The sequence below is a fragment of the Canis lupus genome, chromosome 16, assembly GCF_003254725.2.
Source record: "Canis lupus dingo isolate Sandy chromosome 16, ASM325472v2, whole genome shotgun sequence".
NCBI classification, from domain to species: Eukaryota; Metazoa; Chordata; class Mammalia; order Carnivora; family Canidae; genus Canis; species Canis lupus.
The window spans coordinates 54148248-54170350 of NC_064258.1; the positions used below are offsets into that span (position 1 = coordinate 54148248).

A 22103-nucleotide genomic window follows, 5' to 3' on the forward strand; every position below is an offset into this window, starting at 1 on the left:
ATACCAGTGGAACTTCTAATGCAGACTAAAATCCATATTGTAGCCTAGATTTTCCTGAGATGCTTTTACACTCTACATATTTGCAAAGAGAAAAGTATAACTGAAAAAAGAAATTAATGCACACGAAGGCAAATTGGGTCAGCATCAGTAAGTCAGAACTGACCTTGAAATCAGGAGGCCTGAGCTTCAATGTGATCATCTGGCAGCTGACTGTCTGATTCTGAGAAAAATAAGACAACTAGGATCTATGGAACACATTTTGCCAGGCCTGAGCAGGATGCTGTATATATTGTTATGCCATTTAACCATCTTAAAACCTCTGTGAGTTACATAAATTACTGCTATTTTACTGCTGAAAAAAAGTTCTGCATGGCTATAGTCTGTGTTGGAAGAGAATCAATGAACAGATTCCTAAACCTGTTTAAGTCATTTTTTTTTTCTTTTGGTAAGCAGAAAAGATTTTCATCTGAATCCTATCACATGAGAGATTAGTATTGTCAATTCAATATACTTTCTTATACCATCTAATATCTTGATGCCCATCTTCACCATGTATTTGCTAAAGGTTAAATTCACATGCATTTTGTTTTTTATGTTGAAGTAAACATTTGATTTGGGAATCCTCTCACATAATGATTTGAAACCCATTGTTTTAGTTCTTTGAGTCAGTGATTCTGTATATTAGCAGAAAAATAATAAATGGAATGTTTTAAAATAAGAAAATATGTACATGGCAATTAGCCTGAATATAAGGAAAGTTATCACTAATATTATTGTAGATAATTTTTTCTATGCAATAATAAATACCCTCCAATAATTAATATGCTTATTTTGAACACCTTAGCAAATGAGAGCAAGCACTAGTGTGTATCAGAGTAGGCTATCTTCTGACCTGAGAGCAAGAGGAAATCACATTTCTCAGTTATACAAACAATCCTTTAAGACATGATGCCTCGTCACATTATCAGAAAGAATAATGTCTTATATGAGCCAACTCATTTTCTAAGGACCTTCTATGGGTCTTAGTTTGTACGTGGGTCATAAATGTCACATTTCCATCAGTTGATTGCAGAGAGATTAATAAAGACAGAGTTAATTATACAATGATGTAGGTCAATTGTTTCTCAAGAAAACCAGAAAATTTTTTTTAAAGAGACGAAGTTAACGCAAATGAGGAAGAGTGAAGTGTCAAAGTTACCACCTCTTGGCTTGAAGGGGCAAAGGGAGGGAGTGATTACTAGATACCCGTCAAGGGCTGTGGCCTTATGGGAGGAAACAGAGCTGGAGACGACCGATGACTTGGCACAGAGTGAGATTGAAGAATAAATACCTCTACTTTTCTCTTGCCTTCCTAATTCTTATTGTACTTTCTATTGGCTATGTCAACTGGAAGCCAGAGGAAAGAGTGATCGATGTAATCGATAGAGGTCAATTTCTCCAGTCCAGGGCAGTGTGGTGAAAGATGGAGAGCAAACAGGGTATCCAGACAAATGCTTTTCTAATAGCAATTCACTTATTCATTCTTCTTTTCGTTCAATGCACGCACATTTGTAAGCACCAATTGTGTTCAAGATGTAGTATTTCCTGTAAAGGTTGATGTAGGAAGAAGAAGGAGAAGGAACTGCATAAGGAATTGTCCATTTCTCAAGATAATAAGAAAAATATATGAAGAATGTTGAAGCAGAGAATGATAGGCATAAACTGAGTATATGGAAGTCTTACAGGAATTCAATGTAACAGAAAAATAATTAAAGCAATGAGGAAGGGCTTCATGGGAGGCATAGCATCTGAAATTGGTCCTGCAGAATGGACAAAATATCGATGGAAACAGGTGATGGACAGATATCCCATATGGAGAAAAATAGTGGGAAACAAGGAGGTGGCAGGAGGTAACCTATGTCCAAGGAAGTCGATTGCCACGGAGTGCTCCTTTGATGAAGTCGTGAGCAATAAAATCAGAAATTAAGTCAGATAAAGCAGACTACCTGCCTGGTCCCAATCACACACATGTGCTCACACATGCTCACACCCACACATGTGTAGTCAAATCAAGGCTGTGCTAGTGCAAAGCTTCAGCAAGTCATTTCTGAGGAAAATGCAAATACAATGCGGTGGATGGGAATTATACAATCTGACATGAGTGTATCCTCTGTTGGAAGACAAAACCCAATATGCACGCTGAGCATTCTCTCCTTTATTCTAGCTTTATCCTAACTTTATTCTAGCACTGTTTCCAGGGCCCGATCGCAATTGGGATAAGAGCACCATCTAGTGTGTTCCAGTCTTATGTAAAGTTCAAGGACTTTTGATCTGTTTCTAATATTATTACCCAGACATGACAAAAGGACTGAAACAACAACAGTAAAAACCCCTCCCATCTATTGTAGGCTTCAAAATTTGCAGTTTAATAAATTGGAATTTGTTGGGATTTATACGATTTCTAAAGAATCCCCCTAAAAGAAAATTGCCCTGTTGTCATCAGTACCTGAAATAAAGACAGTAGAAAAAGTAATTTCTCGTCATTTTGTGGTCTGCACAATCTGGCAGCTAAAATATAAAGAGCACCCCCCCCCAAAAAAAAATAAAATAAAATATAAAGAGCAATATTAATTAATTTTTGGTGTAAAACAAATGACACCTTTATTTATAGGTATAATTTTAAACATATAAACTAAGCAACACGTAGCACGTACATTAAATATCAATGATCACCACTGAATTATAAAATGTAAAATAAGAGCTTTGATGACTATTTATTTTAGTAATCGGAATGTGAAGAGGAACTTTGAGCCATACATCATAAACTAATTCTGGAAAATATTCAGGTCATGAACCAGGAAAACTGTCACTGTCAAAATTGAGGGGAATCTCAATTTTGTTTGTCCTGCTGCTGTCTGTGCTAACAGAAGAACAAGAGAATGATGGGAAGTGGTGTAACCAAGGCCCAGACTGAGGAGGAAGCAAAGAAGGCAAAATGGAGAACAGTGGGAACTCAGGGACCAAAGAATGAAAGTCACACCTCTTATCTCCCTATTTCCTATCCTTCAGAAGTCTACATTTGGACGTCACACCTGCAAGTCCACAAAGTCTTTTTAACTAAGCCAACAATGTATTTGCTTATCAGCATTACAAGTGTAACAGAATAACCCAAAAGACTATGCTGAAGCAAATACTACTCAGCAGAGACAATGCCCACACCTCCGCTGGGGATCCTGCAATGCACCCAGAGAGCATTCATGGAAAGAATGCAGCTTGCTCTTTGGTGCCTCTCCTAACTAATTTTGTTGATACATCTGAGAAGAAATGATACTAGCTCAAATGAAATCTAACCCAGCATTTCCTGAGTGGGATACTTCATGTGGCAAATATGTAGACCGAATGGTGAGAAAGAGCAAGGGGATAGAGGCTGTATTTCCCATTGCTTTTATGCTATGCTTTCAGGACCACTGCCTGGACGGGAATGTGCCCTTCCATCAGAGTGAGCCGCTGTTACCCACATGGGTTAAGGCCTCGCATGGCCATGTCTTGTTGTCAGTTGAATTAAGTGGGAGAAAATTTCTACTTTCTCAATCAAATATATTTGAAGCACATAAACATGCTTTAAAGGTCACAAAAAATAATATTAAACACTTTTTCACCATAGGAGGTCCAGTACTCATGCTTCACTTCAGTGGACACACCAACCACCTGCGGAGTTTATTTATTTATTTATTTATTTTTAATTTTTATTTATTTATGATAGTCACACACACAGAGAGAGAGAGAGAGAGAGAGAGAGAGAGGCAGAGACACAGGCAGAGGGAGAAGCAGGCTCCATGCACCAGGAGCCCGACATGGGATTCGATCCTGGGTCTCCAGGATCGTGCCCTGGGCCAAAGGCAGGCGCTAAACCGCTGCGCCACCCAGGGATCCCAACCTGCGGAGTTTATTAGCAATGCAAAGCCCAGAGCCTCCTCTTCAGACCCACTGAATCAGAATCTCCTTGGGTAGGGTCAGGGATTTCATATTTTCAACAAGCACACTGGGTGATTCTCAAGTGAAAATATGTGGCTTTTTTTTTTTTTTTTTTAAGATTTTACTTATTTGAGAGAAAGAGAGCAGGAGCAGGGGGAGAGGGAGAAACAGACTCCCCCATTGAGCAGGGAGCCTCACTCAGGGCTCCATCCCAAGACCTCACTCCAAGACCTCAAGATCACTACCTGAGCCAAAGCCAGGCACTCAACCGACGGAGCCACCCAGGCACCCTGAAAATATGCTTTTATGAAAGCAATGTGAATCCCCTGGTTTTTCTTTTCTTCACTAATAAAAGATTTTTCTGTTTACTTCATGTAACCATTATTGTTTGCTCTTTGAACAAGAGGTCACATATATCGATAGATTCATATTATATAATTGTTAGCAACTGTGATTCTTATAATTTCTGATACATTTACTCTAATTAAGAGTTCAAAGTTCAAAATCTGAAATCTTCCATTTAAAACTGAAAGCATTTTCTTTCACTAAAAATGAAGTAACGTCTTAACAAAAATATAAAATATTTGTTCCAGTGTCCACTGGAACGTTCTTTTCTCCTCACGCTCTTCTGCCTAGCAAACTTCAATCTTTACAGACACAGATCAAATGTTACCTTTCTTGTGAATTCTTTCATGAGCTCCATTAAGTAGGATTGACCAGTTCCAACCCTATCTCCTCCTCTGCGCCCCTACATATAGAACATTAAATTGCATCTGTCTTTATGTGTGTCTCTCTACCAACCAAGCAACAAGCCTTCAAGGGAGGAGGGTTTCTCCATCATTTTATAGTCCAGTATCCAACCCAGAGTAAAAAGTCAATAAATGTTCATAAGCCATAAATAAGAGTTTCTAGGTCAAATGTGTGAGCAACCCCAAGCACCTGGTCATCTTGAAATCTGGACCAAAGTAAATTTTGTTCTAAAGGAGTAGTTTGAAATGTCATGGAAAAACACCAACTATTTCAATAGCGAAAATATGAAAGTCCTCATTTGGTCTCAATATCATTAATTTGAGAACAGTTCCTTGTTTCTCAATCTATTACTAATTTAAAAGAATATATATTTGAGCCGAATAAAAATGTGTGTGAAGTGGTAGAAAATGTAGAGGCAGCATCTCTAAACTTCTCCCCTAATAATACTAATCTGGGATTCTTTGAGATTCTTTATTTTGTTTTCTTTCATGTCTAGATAACAAAGTTGCACAGAGCTGTTGCTATCTGGGGAATAAGAAAATCTATCGCACACTATTCATCATTTCCCAGTCAATTATAGGAATGTCCAGAATTCTTCATTGTTTCTTAAAACAAGAAATGTATCTGGGACACCTGGGTGGCTCAGTGGTTGAGCGTCTGCCTTCGGCTCAGGTCATGATCCTGGGGTCCTGGGATTGAGTCCCATATTGGGCTTCCTGCAGGGAGCCTGCTTCTCCCTCTGCCTGTGTCTCTGTCTCTCTCTCTGTCTCATGAATAAATAAATAAAATCTTAACAACAACAACAACAATGTTGTTGTATCAGAAAGGAGCAATGTCTCAAGAGTATGAGTAGACCCCCAAGTGACAAGTCCAGCAGAGCACCTTCCATGTCATATATTCTCAAGATATTTGCCAAAATAAACCTAAGACACTGATGTAAGTAAAGATATAAAAAAGTAAAGACATATTTGTTATAGGTTAGTATAAAGTAAATATTGCATAGAATTTTAGATTGCAAAGTATGAGGGCTCTTGGCAGTAAATTGGCCACTAATAAACACTAACCAGATGATAGTCAGCAAAGATGCCCCATCTGTTTACATTTGCCAGACACTACATAAGACATTTGGTTTAGTAGTAATAACAGTATTGAGTGAAAGAGAGTTTTAAAAAGCACACATACACTGCATTTCATGTTTTAACATGGAAAATTCACATCAGCAGAAAGTAAAAGTACAGCTGTTTCTAGCATTTTGTCAAGGATAAAACTATTACCACTTCTTAGACTCAGAACTGGACTTACTAAAGTAAGAACATGTGGGCTCTATCATTTATTTATCACTTACATCCTATAACTGCAAATAAAAACACATATCTGAAATGAAAATGTTTCCCATATAATTTTTTTTAGTAGTACAGAAAAATATGCTATATTCACCGATGGAATTCACAAGCATCTCTGCCAAACAATCACTGCAGAGCTTAAATTAATCAATACCAATCAACCTAAAGAAAGACAAGATAAAGTTAGTGATATTATGATGAATAAGTTTTCACATACCTATTATTGTCCTTCTGATTCCATTAAAGAAAACTCATGGGGAAAATATCAACATTTAGGATATGTGGCCTATAAAAGTAGTTGGGGTAAAGTCTGTAATTTATTTTTAATGCTTCTTGATTGAGAGCATATTGGGAATACGCTCTACTTATGAAAGAAAGAGAAAAATTTCAAAAGGTTATTTTCTTAAACACAAAACATAGCAATGATAATCATTTTAAAAACAGAGAATCACAGCTCAATAGCTGGAAAGCAACTATAGAGTACTAAGACCAATGATTAAAAATTGTATAGATATCCCTCTACATATATCTGTATTAATAAAACAATAAAACTTATATATGTCTCCTCACATGAAAATATCATTGCCTCCCTTTGGCCACACTAAAACACAGTGTCCTCAAGATTCCTTCAATTGTCTTTTCATGAAGTACACCACTTCAGGTTCTGCTTGTATGCAGGCTTATACAATATTTATTTGTGTGATCCCAGTGGCCTGGAACTTTCCGAAGCCTAGTGTGTCAATGTTATCTGCCAGCAACCTAAGCGTCCAGGTTAGGATTGGACAAAAATATGCTGCACATTTGTCTACACAAGTGTGGGGCTCTGTGAATGCCCCATCCCCACTCCATGGGCCACACCTCGACAGGCAACTGAATTCCAGGGAATGTATTCTTTTAGTCACTCCAAATACCTTAATCATATAACCCCTATTTGGAAAATAAATAAAATAAAATAAAATAAAATAAAATAAAATAAAATAAAATAAAATAAAATAAAATAAAATAAAATAAAATAAAATAAAAATATTTCCATTATTTGGAAGTTTTCACAAGATTTGATATGGAGTTCACAAGAGCCCCGGCTTCAAACTGATGTTCAGACAAAAGCTGATTGTTGTAAGCTATTATTTTAATTATGAGGGGGGAGGGACACGAAGAGAGGGACAGACAGTAACTCAGGACAGGAAAATCAATGGTGTCGCCTAACTGAGCTCTAACGTCTTCATTTCATGAGAGAAAAGTCTAATCAAACCATGATTTATTGCTTCACTAGTGCTATCTTGTATCCATAGTTACATGTCAATTTCTAATCTGTCATCAGTATACTATAGGTTTCACTAAAGACTACCTGATAAATCATTTGACGTCAATGGAGAGCTCTTTGTATAGGATAATGTTACAATAATTAATAGAACACCCGGAAGTATTTTTCCAAACTTGATAAATAATTTTTACTGTGAAATAGTCCACTATCCCTAAACATTCTTCCCAAATTAGTTCCATATTCATTAATGTTTCAAATACAAATATCAATATCTGTTACTAAGTACCAAAAGCAGCTAATTAACCAAATTAGATTGAAGGAAAATAGCCCCAAAGAGCTTTATAATAAAAACCGAAAGAGATCTCCCCCTTTTTTTTTTTTTAATCCAGTATAAATTATATGCAGGGACCTAATGAGCTCCATGAATCTGTTCTAAAAAAAAAAAAAGAAAGAAAGAAAGAAAGAAAAGAGAGAAAGAAAAAAAAGAAAACAGAAGAGCTAAACTTTAAAACAGACATTTAGTACAAGATAACACTTAAAATCATTAGTGATCTTGTGACACTTCAGAGTTTAAAAGAATGTGTATATCCTTTAAAGAAATAGGTCTTTCTATTTATATGACAGTAAATGGCTCAGATTCAAAATCTACCCACAGCTCCTCCTTCCAAAGGGTGTTTGGCAATCTACAAACTTGACAGTTTCCAAGTGCACTGTATTATAATGGTACATTGCAGCCTCATCCAAACTCAAAATTTCCCATGTAAACTTAAATTTCTGTTCTTTGCCCCAATCTCAATTTTACAGAGCAATTATCTTTGACAAGAATTAATAAATCTGCTTTTTAAAAGACATTCACTATATTGCATGCTTGAAAGTTGCTAAGGAGGTAAATCCTAAATGTTCTTACCAGAAAAAAAAATATTATAATTATATGAGTTGATGGATGTTTTAACGACTCTTATTGTGGTAACTATTTAGCAATATATATGTGTATCAAATAATCACATTATACATATTTAGCTTATACAATGTTATATGTTAATTATATCTCAATAAAGATGGCAGAGTTGAGAGAAGGGAAGAACTGCACACATGGCAAAGTATATAGCCTTCCGCAGAAATCAATCATAATATTTAACATATGTCTCTGATAAACAATCATTTTCATTCATATCTCGCATGGTACAATTTTGAACAAATTTCCTAAAAGAACTTGGTTTGGAAGAAAGGGTGGATCAAAAGTCAATATGCTGGAGGTGCTGGAAACACCAACCCACGTAAAACATGGCACAGCACTTTACAAGACCAAAGATCCCTTATTTATTAAAAATAAAGATCTTTCATTTAGAAAACTATGTCTTTAATTTCAGGATGAACAAGAACATATTAAAATATGAAAAGCAATCATTTGATATATTCAGGTTATTGATTTTCTGAAAATTAACATGAATTAAATTCAACCAAAATTTATTGAGCAATAACTTTCAGCGGGCCAACATGCTAGGTTTAGGAGTATAGCAAAATGAAGAAAACCAGCTTCTCTCAAATTTCCTTCATCAAAAAGCATTGCTTTCCTTTTGATCTAAGACTCTTTCAACAAACAGAAAAATTCCACACCTTTCTTTGATGCCATTCAAAGCCTCAAAATACTTCACATTTTCTAAATTCAACACAAACCCACAACTCATATCATTTTAATATTTTTAAAAATTTTTTAAATAATTTTGTGGCATAAATTATACACAGTACAATGGGTCCGTTATAACTGTATAACTATTGATGACTTTCGACAAATAACCGTATAGTCATTACCCCTTTCAAGATACAGAACATTTCTATCATCACGGGAAGTTTCCTTGTGCCTCCTTTGCAATGGATCTACCCCATTTCCTGCCCCAGGCAGCCAACTTTCAGATTAGTCAGTACAGATTCCTTCTGCCTGTCCTAGAATATGCTATTAATGGAATCACAAAGCCTGTATACTTTGCACTCTGGCTCTTTTACTCAGCATGATCTTTTGAAGAATAACCATCTTGTTGCATTTCTTCCTTTTTTATTATTGAGTAGTATATTCCATTATATGTATATACCACACCTTTCTAATCTGTTCATCAGTTGGGAGATATTTAAGTCATTTCCAGTTTGGGGCTATTGTGAATAAAGCTGTCATGAATGGTTCTATGCAACTCTTTTTCATAATTGCTGTGGTTGAGTTTACATTTATAAGGTTACTATTAATTTTTCATCTGTCCCTTATGTTTTGGCTACCTTTCCACCCTTCTTTACAGTTGGTCAAATATTTTTAGTGCCTGTTTTATTTCCTCTGCTGGCTTCCTAGCTACCTATCTTTTCTTTATTTTTTAGTTGTTGCTCTAAGGCTAGTAGTATGTGTCACTTTAATTATTGCCCTATGGCAGTATTCATCTTACCAATCTTATTAGGGACAGCATTATATCTCCTTATATTTTACACTTTGAACTTTACAATTCTTTCTCCATTGTTCCCCCTAACAATCAACACAACCTTACCACTTCCTCCTTCCCTCACTGGTTTCCCACTTCCGGCTCCCTTTTGTGCAAATGCACTTACTGTACAAGGTATAATTCCATTTACCTGCCCCTGCCCTTTCTCTGTTGCATTTATCTTTTACTTCTACATGTGTTATGAATCTGAGTCTAGAGTGCTATTCTTTTTACTTTAAGTTATGTGAAGAGAGAAAACAGTCATCTCTATTTACCTTCTAAATTAATTTGTCATTTTCAGTTCTCTTAATTGTTCTTTGTAGATTTGAATTTCCAGCTATTACACTTTTTTGACCTAGGGGACATCTTTTTTTTTTATTTTTTTATTGGAGTTCAATTTGCCAACATATAGCATAACACCCAGTACTCATCTCATCAAGTGCCCCCCTCAGTGCCCATCACCCAGTCACCCCCGCCCGTGCCTACCTCCCTTTCTGCCACCCCTTGTTCATTTCCCAGAGTTAGGGAAATGTTCTGTCTTAGGGGACATCTTTTAACATTGTTTGTAATCCAAACCTATTGGTGGTGAATTTTACCTCCCCTTTTTCTTTCTCTTTCTTCCTTCCTTCTTTCTGTTGGTTTCCCTAAAAATTATTTTATTTCATCTTATTTTTGAAGAATATTTTCATTGGATATTAAATTTTGACTTGACAGTCTTATATTTTCTTTTAACACTTTTAATGTGCCATTCCAGGGTGCCTGGGTGACTCAGTTGGTTAAGTTCCAACTCTTGGTTTCCACTCAGGTCATGATCTCACAATCATGGGATAGAACCCCTCACTAGGCTCTGCACTTAGTGTAGGATCTGCTTCAGACTCTTTCTCCCTCTCTCTCTGCCTCTCCCCAAGCTCCCCCTCTCTCTCTCTCTCTCTCTCTCAAATAAATAAACTCGAAAGAAAGAAGAAAGAAAGAAAGAAAGAAAGAAAGAAAGAAAGAAAGAAAGAAAGAAAGAAAGAAAGAAAGAAAGAAAGAAAGAAAGAAAGAAAGAAAGAAAGAAAGAAAGAAAGAAAGAAAGAAAGAAAGAAAGAAAGAAAGACATCCCATTGTCTTCCAGCCTGGATTGTTTCTGAGGAGAAATCAGCAATCCTTATTACCACAGTTCCCTTGTATATGATTTTCTTTTTTATTGTGACTGTTCTCAAGTTTTCTTGTTTTCTTTGTTTTCACTAGTGTGACTGTGATGTGCTTCAATATGGTTCTCTGATATTTATTCTGCTCGGAAGCTTTTAGTATTTCTAAGTAATTTGGTGTTCTCAAATTTGAAAAGTTTTTGGACATTATTTCCTCAAATACAATTTTTCTTCTCAATCCCAGTTTATTCTTCTGAGACATGAAGTAAAAATAAATTAGACTACTATATATTTTTCCATCCAATTCCTGGCATCCCATTTGTTTATTTTTCTTCAAAGTTTTATCTCTCTGTTGCTGAAATAAAATAATTTCTTTTTAACTGTCATCAAGTTTTCTCTTTCTCCCCATCTTGAATCTGCCCATTGGTAAATTTTTTTATTTCTGCTATTTTTTTTTCTATTCCAGTATTTCCAGTAGATTCCTTTTTTAATAGTTTCCATTTTTCTGCTGAGATTCTCTACCCTTTTGCTCAACAAAACTGATCTTTTTAAGAGAAACGTATACTAGTTGTTTTAAGGTCTTTCTCTGCTTAAATTCAACAACTGACCCATCTCAGATTGGTTTTCTTATTGAGTACTTTTTTCCTTGACTATGGATCAAATTTTTCTGTTTGAATGTCTTGTGATTTATTTAAGAATATATTGGATTTATTGGATAAAATACTGTAGAGACTGGAATTTTAAAAATCTTTTTCTGAAATGTGTCCATTTTTATTTTAGCAGGTAGCTCAATCACTGATTATTATGATAAACTTGTGTGGACTTGAATTTTTGCTTTGTTAGTGTGGATTTGCATAAAGCCCAAGATTCCCTCAATTCCTATAATTCAGTGGGAGTCAACCCCCAGTGTTTTCTTTGCACATCTTTCTAGAGCTTAATTTTAGGCTTTAAGATATCTCTACAGCATTTCTTGAGGGGTTAGTGCAGATATTATTTGAGGGATTAATCCTTAAATTCAGAGAAGCTTTTATATGGTGTGGCTGGTGCTAGGAAATTGCTTCTGTTGCCTTAGCTAAGTGCCAAGAGTATCAAGAAGGTAGATATTGAGGTCACTCCAAAGTACTTCTCTTCTCCAACACTGAGCAGTATCTCTTCCAGTATATCTGTTCTACTCTTAATCCCATAGTACCTTCCATCTCCACATGCATAATCCATTTTCTAATCATAGGCCTTTGACATAGCTTCACATAATCTTTTGGATTTGCATCTCTGCATCTGTCCCAATGCTTCACTTCACAGATTTAAGCTGCTTTAGATGCCCTAAACTCTGATCTCTGCCTCCTTATTTCATTGAAGAACCTTCATTCTCTCCTCAGTCTTGAGCTCCTTGCAACGTAGGAAATTTGCTCTCAGAGAAAGAGCTGGAGAAATCATGGGAGCACCCTGGCCTCTCTTCAGGAAAGATGCTCGATATGATTACAATATTCTTAAATCTGTTAAGACTTGTGTGATATAACAGCTGCTCTAGCCTGGAGAATGGCCTGCACGTATTTGAGAAGAATATGTGTTCTGCTGTTTTGGGAGGGAAGCTCTATATATGTCTGTGAGGCCTATGTGTGTATAGTTTTGTTTAAATCCTCTTTTTCTTTGCTCTTCTGTCTGAATGTTCTATTCATATTGACAGGGCATTGAAATTGCCTACTCTTATTATAATGCTGTCTATTTCTCCCTTCAGTTATGTCAATATTTGTTTCATATATTTAAGTTTATGATATTGGTTGCATATGTAACTTGTATATATTCCTGGTGAATTGACCCTTTTGTTAACTGGTCTCTACAGTCTTTAAAGTCTATTTTGCCTAATATAAGTCTGGCCACCTCTCTCTCTTTTGGTCACCTTTTGCATAGGATATCTTTGTCCTTTCTTTCACTTTCAGTCTACATCTATACTTAAATCTAAAGTGAGTCTCATGAAGGCAGTGTATAGTTGGATCTTGATTTTTTTTTTACTTTTTTTGGCCACTTTATATCTTTTGATGAGTTTAATCTACTTACATTTAAAGGAATTATTTATAAGGAAGGATTTACTAATGTCATTTCTTAGTTGTTTCATGTCTGGATTTCTGAATTTCTCACAAAGAGAATGGTAGTATTATTGTCAAATTGGTGTCTCTGTAGAAGAGAGAGTCTGGGACTTCTTATCAGTCATCTTGCCACCTTCCCTCAAAGATCCAATTTTTATTAATCAGGATTATTTCAGGTTTGCAATGGTATTCAAGTTGAAACTAGCTTACACTAAAATAATAACAGGTGTAAATAACTGAAAAGTAGTGGCATAGAGCTTTTTAAGTAAGGCAAGGATTAAATAATATAGTTCAAAACTCTGTCTTTTTCTCTACCATTCAGGCAGATTCACTCTGAACAGTGAGCAAAGGTGCCTATCAATTTAGTAGCCTGAATAATAAGCTCCATCTGGAAAATTCTCTGATTGTCATGGCCTGTATCATGTGTATTTCCCTGAACCAGTCACAGTCTCTAGGAAAATGAGGTAGCTAGGGCTGTGAAATCCAATGTGTGCTCATTATAAGGCTGACAGTGATTTCAAAGACGTAATAAAAAGGATTCCCCACACAAAATGGGTTTCTGTTTTTATGAAGTGGGAAGAGTTGTAAGCTACAAAAACAACAGATTTTCTATCTCACTCTTGAAGATAAGTTTTATGACACAAAATTGAGCAGGGCATCATTATTTATAATGTCTGAAACATTAAAATACACGAAAATACCCAATAATAAGGGAACGGTTAATAAATGATGATATACAACTGACCGTTGAACAATGTAGAGGTTAGAGTCACCAACCCCTGTGCAGTCAAAAATCTGCATGTAACTTTTGACTTTCCCCCAAACTTAACTACTGACAGCCTACTATTGAATGAAAGCCTTACCAATAGCAGTTGATTAACACATATTTTGCATGTTATATGTAGTGTATACTGTCTTCTTAAAATAAAATAAGCTAAAAAAATGATATTAAGAAAATCATGAGGAAGAGAAAATGCATCTACAGTACTGTACTACATTTATTTTTAAAATTCCATATATAAATGGACCCATGAAGTTGTTAAAGGGTCAACTGTAATCATATGACCATTAAATTTTGCATGCAAGTAGCTTTATTAACGTGGGCAAATGTGTTATAGTGTTAAATGACAAAATAAGGACACAACTTTACAAGACTCTATGGAGCAGAACATAAGCATATAAAAGGTTGTAAAACACATGGGGAAATATCTAGGAATGTTACAATAGAAAGAGTAGATATATCTGGATATAAAATAAAATTCTCTTTTTTCATATTTCCCTATTTTTTCTACAACATATACAAATTTTATATTTAACAAATAATCAAAATTTTAAATTAAGTAGAGACAAGAAAGAAACTTATATGTTTACTAGCATTTATATTTGAAGATTTGTCTTGAAATTAGGATACTGGTATCACAGGAGGAATTATGAGGCGTGATAAATGTTTGAAAGCAGAGGTTTAAACAGACAAGTTGTGTTTCAACCAAGTGAGTGGAGAGATTTCATTTATTTTTAAAATGAAGACTATATTAGCAGGCATTCAGGGATTTGGAACCGTTCCGATACATGACACCAAGGTGCCTTTCTTAATTTTCTCTATAAGCAGAGCAGGCTATATTGGCACCTTGTTTAAGAAGCCGAGGTGTGTTCAGTGTTATATAGCCGATAGCCAAGTTTTAATAGAGGTAGAAAAGGATGCTTCTGTTCATTAACTCCACAGGGTTCACATTTGGCCTAGAACTTCAATAAAACCAAGAAATAAATGAGACTCTGATATAAAACTGCATGAACACTGGAAAGGCACCTGTCAATTGTGTGGCACTAAATAAAGTTGAACTTCTTTTAACAGGACCTGTTTCTAAGTCAAGTTAGAACCAATGACTCTTAGGGTGTGAGAGAGAGTAATTTCAGAAAAAACCTTCCATCTGGATTCTTGCTGTTACGATTCTCGCTATTTTAATTAAAAATGTTTCCAATGATTTGTTTACTTATTATACGTAGCATTTATATTTCAGATTTGATTTTTAACGTCTTCGTGGTGCTCCTGTGAACCTACTGCCTCCCATTCTCTCTGCTTTCCACAGGCGAGCTAACATGGCACGCCACCGGGAATGGGCCGTGCGATTCCTAGCACCCACAGTACCATCCAAGTTGAAAAGAAGCAAATAATTATCAAAACAGAAACATATTAATTTGGCAGAGGAGTAGAATCTGCAATTTAGAACTCCTAACCTGGAATGTTTATTAGAGTTACAAATTCATGTATATGAGTGCTTCCCTGTCATCTGCTAGCTGTTAACGACTGTGCCCAAAGAATCAGACAAGATTTCTGTTCTCAGGGAGCTTATGATATTGTTGTGGACATGAACATATAAACCACCATGATGAGGTTAAAAAGTGGTGAGGACAGTAAGAGGAAGTCTGCTGATTCAGCAGAAAGGAAAGGAATTTTAGCTTATATCTGCAACAGCATAGAGAACTTCAGACTGAGGGATTTTTTTTTTTTCTTTTTTCGAAAAAGTCATGAGTTTAGGAAAAGTGCCCTCAGGAACAGCGATGAGCCCAGTGTGGCTTCAGTCTAAATGTGTGATGAGGAAAGCTAGTTGCGAGCAGATTCTTGAGAACCTGGATGCTGAGTCAGGGACCAAACGGGACCTTGTAGAGTGTGAGCAGCCCCTGGAGCGTTAAAGCAGCAGACTGGCCCAAATAGTTCTGGGCTTTAGTAAGAGAAGGCATGGGACATATGAATGATGGATTTAAAGGGCATGAAACTACAAACAGGGAGGCCAGTCAGATGCAATAATCCACATGAGAAAACAAAAGGAAATTAATTAAAGCAGTAGCAGCAGAAAGGAGGGCACACAATCTAGACAGTCCAGAGTCAGAGCCGACACATTAATGATCGTAAAATGTGCATCAGCTGCCATCTCTGTGATCACGACTGTGTTAAGGACCCCACACACTCATCCATTAAACCTTCAAAACAGCCCCCTGGAGCCACCTGTATTCCAGATGTGAGAATTGAGGGTCAGGGAGGTTAAGTAGTTCAAGGTCACAGAGGTAAGAAATGGTAGAGCAGAGACTGAACCCAGGACAAATCTGGTAGTACACACCCTTCAACTGGTCTGGGGGACCATGGGCAACAAGGAGGTGGAATCAGAGACGATCATGCTGTTTCTGGCATCAGTGACTGCAAGAATGGGGATGTGATTGCCTGGAGTGAGGAATATATAAAGGAAAGCAGTTTCTGGTAAACACGGATGTATATATTTGTGTGTGTGTTGGACACATTTACATGATCACCTTGAATATTGAAAATAAATATATATACAGTCGGAAGCTGGAAATTCAGGTTTGGGCCTACGCAAGAGCACTGTGAGCAGCTCTCGTGGACACGTTGTAGAAGCCACAGCACGGTGCGGTGTCCACGGTAGAGCAAGTGGTTAGGAGACACCAGCCCTGGGGGCAGGTGTCTGTGAGTCCCCTCTTCAAGGATGCATCAAGGATGATGAGCCTGAAGAGAGAGGGAAGGAGCTTGCAGATACAGCCGAAGGTTCTGGAGAATGCAGGGTTAAGGAAGTCAAGGCAGACGGGAATTTTGAAAAAGTGATACTGAGAAATAAAACCACACCATTCCCAAAGGCTGAGTCTCAAATATCAAAGTGAGATCATCATTCTGGAGAAGAAGTGCGGGGTGTTGGTGGCATTTGGCATTTGGGAGAGCCCTGTGGACTTCTGAGAAGGAAGGTGGGTGGGGGGAAGCATCAGGCCGAGATGCAGAGATGCAGCGAGCAGGGCAGGTGGGGAAGGGGGTAGCTTTCCTCTCAGAACGGATGCTCTCCTGGTGGCTGTGCTCCTCTCTTGCTCCAATCCCACGGTGGAAATGTTAGTGTTACTAGAGCAGTAGCTACACTTGTACGAGAACATTCAACACATGCCTCCTCGCCTAAAAGAGGTGTTCTTCTCCTTTGGGCCTGAGAAAGGAAACAGAGTTAAGAAGCCTGGGCAGATTTCTCTACCAGAAATGGTATGTGCATGGTACTAAACCTTTTTTGCCAGAGATGGAACCCTACTAATTTAAATTAACATGTCATAGAGTCTACTTACTTTGTATCAACTGACCAGTGGCATCTTGATGAGAATAAAAATTATGATTTTTAAAATTTTTATCACCTATTTTGGGGAGCCAGTCTCTAAGACGGCCCCCCCCCCCATGTTCCCTACCTCTTAGTATCAGAACCTCTGTGTAATTATTCTCTGCGGAGGTTATTCTTGTACTGAGTGACTCATTTCTGTCTCTCTCTCTTTTTTTTAAGATTTATTTATTTGAGAGAGAATGAAAGCATGCAATGAGGGGAGGGGCAGAGGGAGAGAGAATCTCAAGCAGACTACCCACTGAGTCTGGAGCCAAGGAGGGGCTCCTTCCCACCACACGTGAGATCATGACCAGAACTGAAACCAAGAGTCGGACGCTCAACCAACTGAGCCACCCAGGCGCCCTGAGTGACTCATTCCTAAGGAATAGAATAAGACAGAAGACAGTGCATGACTCAGGAGTTAGGACATAAATGACAGAGCAGTAGCCATGTTCTGAGGACACGCGGGCGGCCTATGGAGAGGCTCCCATGGTGCAAGATTGAGGTGTTTGTCCATCGGCCGGGGAGCAGCTGTGGGCTGTCTGCTGCCACACGAGTGGGTTTAGAAATGCTGACCACAGCCCTGGAGGGCAGCTGGACGCACCTTCATGAGGGCCTCTGGGTGAAAACCAACCAGAGAAAGTGCTCTTGGTTTCCTGAACCATAGAAAGTGTGAGACGATGTTTGTTGTTTTAAGCTACTAAGTTTTGGGGTGATTTATCACATAGCAATAGATAAATTAATATGCCTTCTTTCATTTAGAAATAACTGAGCTTTTATACTGCCATTTTAGTTAAGATTAAATAATGAGTTCAAGGGATTTTTTACCTGGGAAAATATTCTAGGACCTGAGGGCGGCCCATTTTTCTTAAAGTTGGTATATAGAGGGGCAGTGTAGTTATAGGCCTGCATGACCTATTGACTCTTTGGATTCTAGAAAGAGACACATATTAGATACCTTGGGTTCAATTAATGAAATATATGAGGCCCAGAAGAAATACCCACCCCCATTTTCATGTGTCCAGATAAATTAAGAAAAACCTCTAGCAGAATTGAAAATTAGGCATTATTTTAAATTCTAACTTTTAACTCATATTCTCAAGAAAATTATATTTTAAACATTTTCTTTAAAGTTTAATGGGTGTAGCCTTTTGTTTCTCTCTGTGAATTTGACAGCAGAAGATGGCTTCTACTGAACTTTCCTGGCATTTTATTTTTGCGGCATTTGTATATTTCATTCTTAATAATGTCATTAAGCCTCATTCTAGAACCAGCGATAATGTTGGAAAGCACGGCTGGACATAACTTGGGATGGAAAATAAAAACAGTGAGTAAATTTTCAGTCTTACCTAGAGTCACCCTGGAGTAGATTAATTAACGAAGCAGCAAACTCATTTTAGAGCCTTCTCAGGGCAAAATGTGTCTTTCCTATGAGAGGTGCCAAGAGGATATTAAGAGAGCAGTGATTGGCCTTTTCGATTTTTGGATTTTTTTTAAGATTTTATTTATTTATTCATGAGACACACACACAGAGGCAGAGACACAGGCAGAGGGAGAATCAGGCTCCATGCAGGGAGCCCGACATGGGGCTCGATCCTAGGACCCTGGGATCACACCCTGGGCCAAGGGCAGACACTCAACCACTGAGCCACCCAGGAAAGTGGGTAAAGAATGGCCTCGTGAGCGTGACAGCAGCCGGGTCTAGAATGCTCATCTCCTGGACAGAGGACTACCCACCCCTGCCCCCAACCACACACAGGCTGAGGAGCTAAGCCAGTGAGGAAGGAGAAACAAAACAAATCTGTTAAAGGGAGTGCTGTTTCCCTTCTGTGAAAGTAACTCTATGACTATACAACCTACCTCTTGTCTGCCCCTTTGCTCTGCGCTGGGGGGTTGGGGGGATTAATCTGACTGACAGATTTCAAAAGAAACCACTAGGCATGCAGAGCTAGCCCAACACTTTCCCTCTTGAGAGCTATCTGCTCCCAGCTGTAGACCGTCTCTATGGTCCCAGGGAGCTGGCTTTCCCCTAAAACAGTCAGTCCTTAAAGCCTTGGCAGGGTGGACAAGTCTAATCTTGGCTTCATTTCCCAGGCTTAGTTAGCCCTTAACAACTTAGACCTTCTCAGTTGTTGGGGGGTTTTTTATGGGGTTTTGTTTAGGGGGAAGGGTGGTTAGCAACATTTTCATTTTCCATATCCATTACTCTTCATCTTACTTCTCAGTTTGCTTAGAGCCTGGACAAGAAAGAAGGCCACTCTAGAAGGGAAAAACCAACACTCCCGTCAAAATTCGAGTCACAGGATTTACCCAAGATAATGATACAAAATTTCCTTTAGATTGTATGCTTTTAGCACAATCCAGTAATATATGATTCAAGTGTCCATAGGATGCCCCCTTGGAATATACATATTTTCCTTGTTTATGTGACAACGAATAACTTGGGAAAAAATAGAATTAATAGCTAAATTGATCCTGTGCTCAAAAATCAAGTTTTGAAGCCCGGCATGAATGACTCCTAAACCCAGATCTGGTGAATCACAGAACCTCCCAGAAGTCTGTTTCTTATCTGCATCTGCATCTTCATGTGAGCAATGAGGAGGGTTGATGTGACGACCAGAGGAGACAGTGTGTGCAAGTCAAGGCCAAGTGCAGTACCTGACCTGCAGCAGGTGCCCGGTCTGTGGGAGCTGGGATTATTGGGTCCTAAAAAGTCTTTTTTATTTTACTCTATAATAATTCATTAGAGGCAAAAATCTGATGCCATTTTTCCCCCAGAGAATTTTTACATCATAAAGAAATTTCCTACAATTGTCATTTCCTTCTGGTGTTTTTATTCTCAGGAACACTTTCTCTGTTAAGCTTGCAATTAGTGCATCTGTCACTTTAGGTAAATGTTAGTTCATCTTCTCTCCTTCTGCTTTAAATTCATAACATGTCATTTTAAGGTAATTCAAACGTTTTGTCAGCTTTCACCACTTAATTTGTATGAATTTTGGATCGAGGGGCAAAGTGAGGTCAAGGAATAAAAGTCCCTGTGGATATTGCTGTTAAAAAAAAAAAAAAACAACTTTTAATACTCTTAATATTAGATTTGCTTGTCGAATGTCCATGGTACAATTTAATAAATTCTGGTTTTGTTGCCTGAGTAAAAAGTTTCTTCTATCAGTCCTTCAGGAATTTTTTGGATAAATTCGTTTCTTGGTTAAATTATCCCATTAGCTGAACTGTCCACTGTTGAGAGAGTCTGTTGTGAAAATGAGACTTTAATAACTTTAAAGTGTCTAAAATTGATCTCTTTCCCAGCATATAGATCTACAGCTGCCAAGCTGTAAAAGAATCCTTACCTCATATCTGGTGCCCAAGGGGACTCTTCTGGGCTCCACTTTCCAAATTGGCTCATAGATACCGTGTAACGTACTTTACTTGGGCTCCTGTGTTCTCACTGCCCAATTTTATAGACTCAAATTTTCAGACATTGCCTAGCTTCCAGCTTATTCTTCATCTCCCGGGAGGTCTCCACTCCACTTCATTCTGTGCCCCCAAATCCTCGGCCAACACAAACCAAACCACTCTCTGGCCTGGTTTGCTTCACACAGGTTCCCAGGACCATGCTCAGAATGAAGGAGGAATGGCTCGTGGAAACCCTAAAAGCAGTTATTTAAGGAAAGAAGGTCATATTTCTAGCAACACAATTGCAGCATCATGCCATTAAAAATGATGAATAACACTATTCAAACCTAGACTCCGTTTTCGTGGATTATCTTACTGGTGTTTGTGTTTTTTCCATTTCCCAAACTTTTGTCACTTGGACTCTAACAATAGTCAGATTTATAACTTTAGGAAATGAATGGTCCCTTTCAAAGAAGGAAAATCAAACAAAAGATTTCCTCACCAAACATTAAAGAGAAGATATAAAAGGGAACTTACCTGAGTCCTGGAACCAAGGTGTATTTCTTTTCTTTTTCTTTTTTTTTTCCTTTTTCTTTTTTTTATAAAAGATTTTATTTTATTTATTCATGAGAGACACAGACACAGAGGCAGAAACACAGGCAGAGGGAGAAGCAGGCTCCATGCAGGGACCCTGACGCAGGACTCAATCCTGGGACTCTGGGATCACACCCTGGGCTGAAGACAGACTCTAAACAGCCAAGCCACCCAGGCGTCCCTGCAGTGTATATCTTAAACTCTTTTATTGACTCTAACATAGAAAATATGTTCTTTTTCCCTAGCAGAATACACAAAATCTTTTCCCATACTGAAAACATATCCTTGCCGGAGGTAAACTTTTTCAATGGTAGAGAGGGAACATAGAATTATGTCTCATGTTTAATGGAAGACTTTCTTTACAGAGCCAAGAATAGTTTAAAGTTAATTTAGTAACTTGAATAAGATATAATCATGGGCATTAATATCAAGGGTACACCAATCATCCAAGTTCTCCTCTTCATCCCTCCCCCTTTTTAAAAAATACCTGATGAATCCAAACAACAGAAATAGTATATGAGAGGGTGGTTAGCAGTGAGAAGGAATCATGAGTCCAGTCTTACTTTTCTGCTTAATTGTGTGACCAAGACACTGCCACTTAGCAGTTTTCTCATTTTTAAAGGAGAACTAAAAATAGTTTCTACCTATTTATAATTCAGATTATTTGAGGAGGGCAGCCCGGGTGGCTCACTGGTTTAGCGCCGCCTTCAGTCCAGGGCGTGATCCAGGAGACCCGGGATTGAGTCCCACGTCGGGCTCCTTGGTGGAGCCTGCTTCTCCCTCTGCCTGGGTCGCTCTCTCTCTCTTTCTCTCTCTCTCTCTCTGTGTCTCTCATGAATAAATAAATAAAATCTTTAAAAAAAAGATTATTTGAGGAGATATGTACAACCTAATCAGCACAGTAGCTGGAGTATAGTAAATGCTCAATAAACATTAGCACTTAGCATCAGAGAAGGGGAATGTATACTTATTTAGAAAACAGTTTTGTGA

At 37.8% G+C, this 22103-nt stretch overlaps 1 long non-coding RNA gene across 3 annotated transcripts in view; it reads right to left on the reverse strand.

The window, feature by feature from the left end:
* LOC112651139 (uncharacterized) overlaps positions 1-22103 on the reverse strand; it is a 41199-nt gene that overhangs the window by 3548 nt on the left and 15548 nt on the right. The window contains exons 3-4 of one of the 3 annotated variants that reach the window (XR_003130625.3): positions 20474-20773; positions 15520-16964 (exon numbers count right to left, since the gene is read on the reverse strand). The exons of 1 other annotated variant lie outside the window; for it this stretch is intronic. This is a non-coding gene — a long non-coding RNA (uncharacterized LOC112651139). Of the gene's footprint in view, positions 1-15519; positions 16965-18651; positions 20174-20473; positions 20774-22103 lie in introns of those variants that run through there. One more of the 3 variants, XR_003130624.3, reaches the window with a different exon arrangement.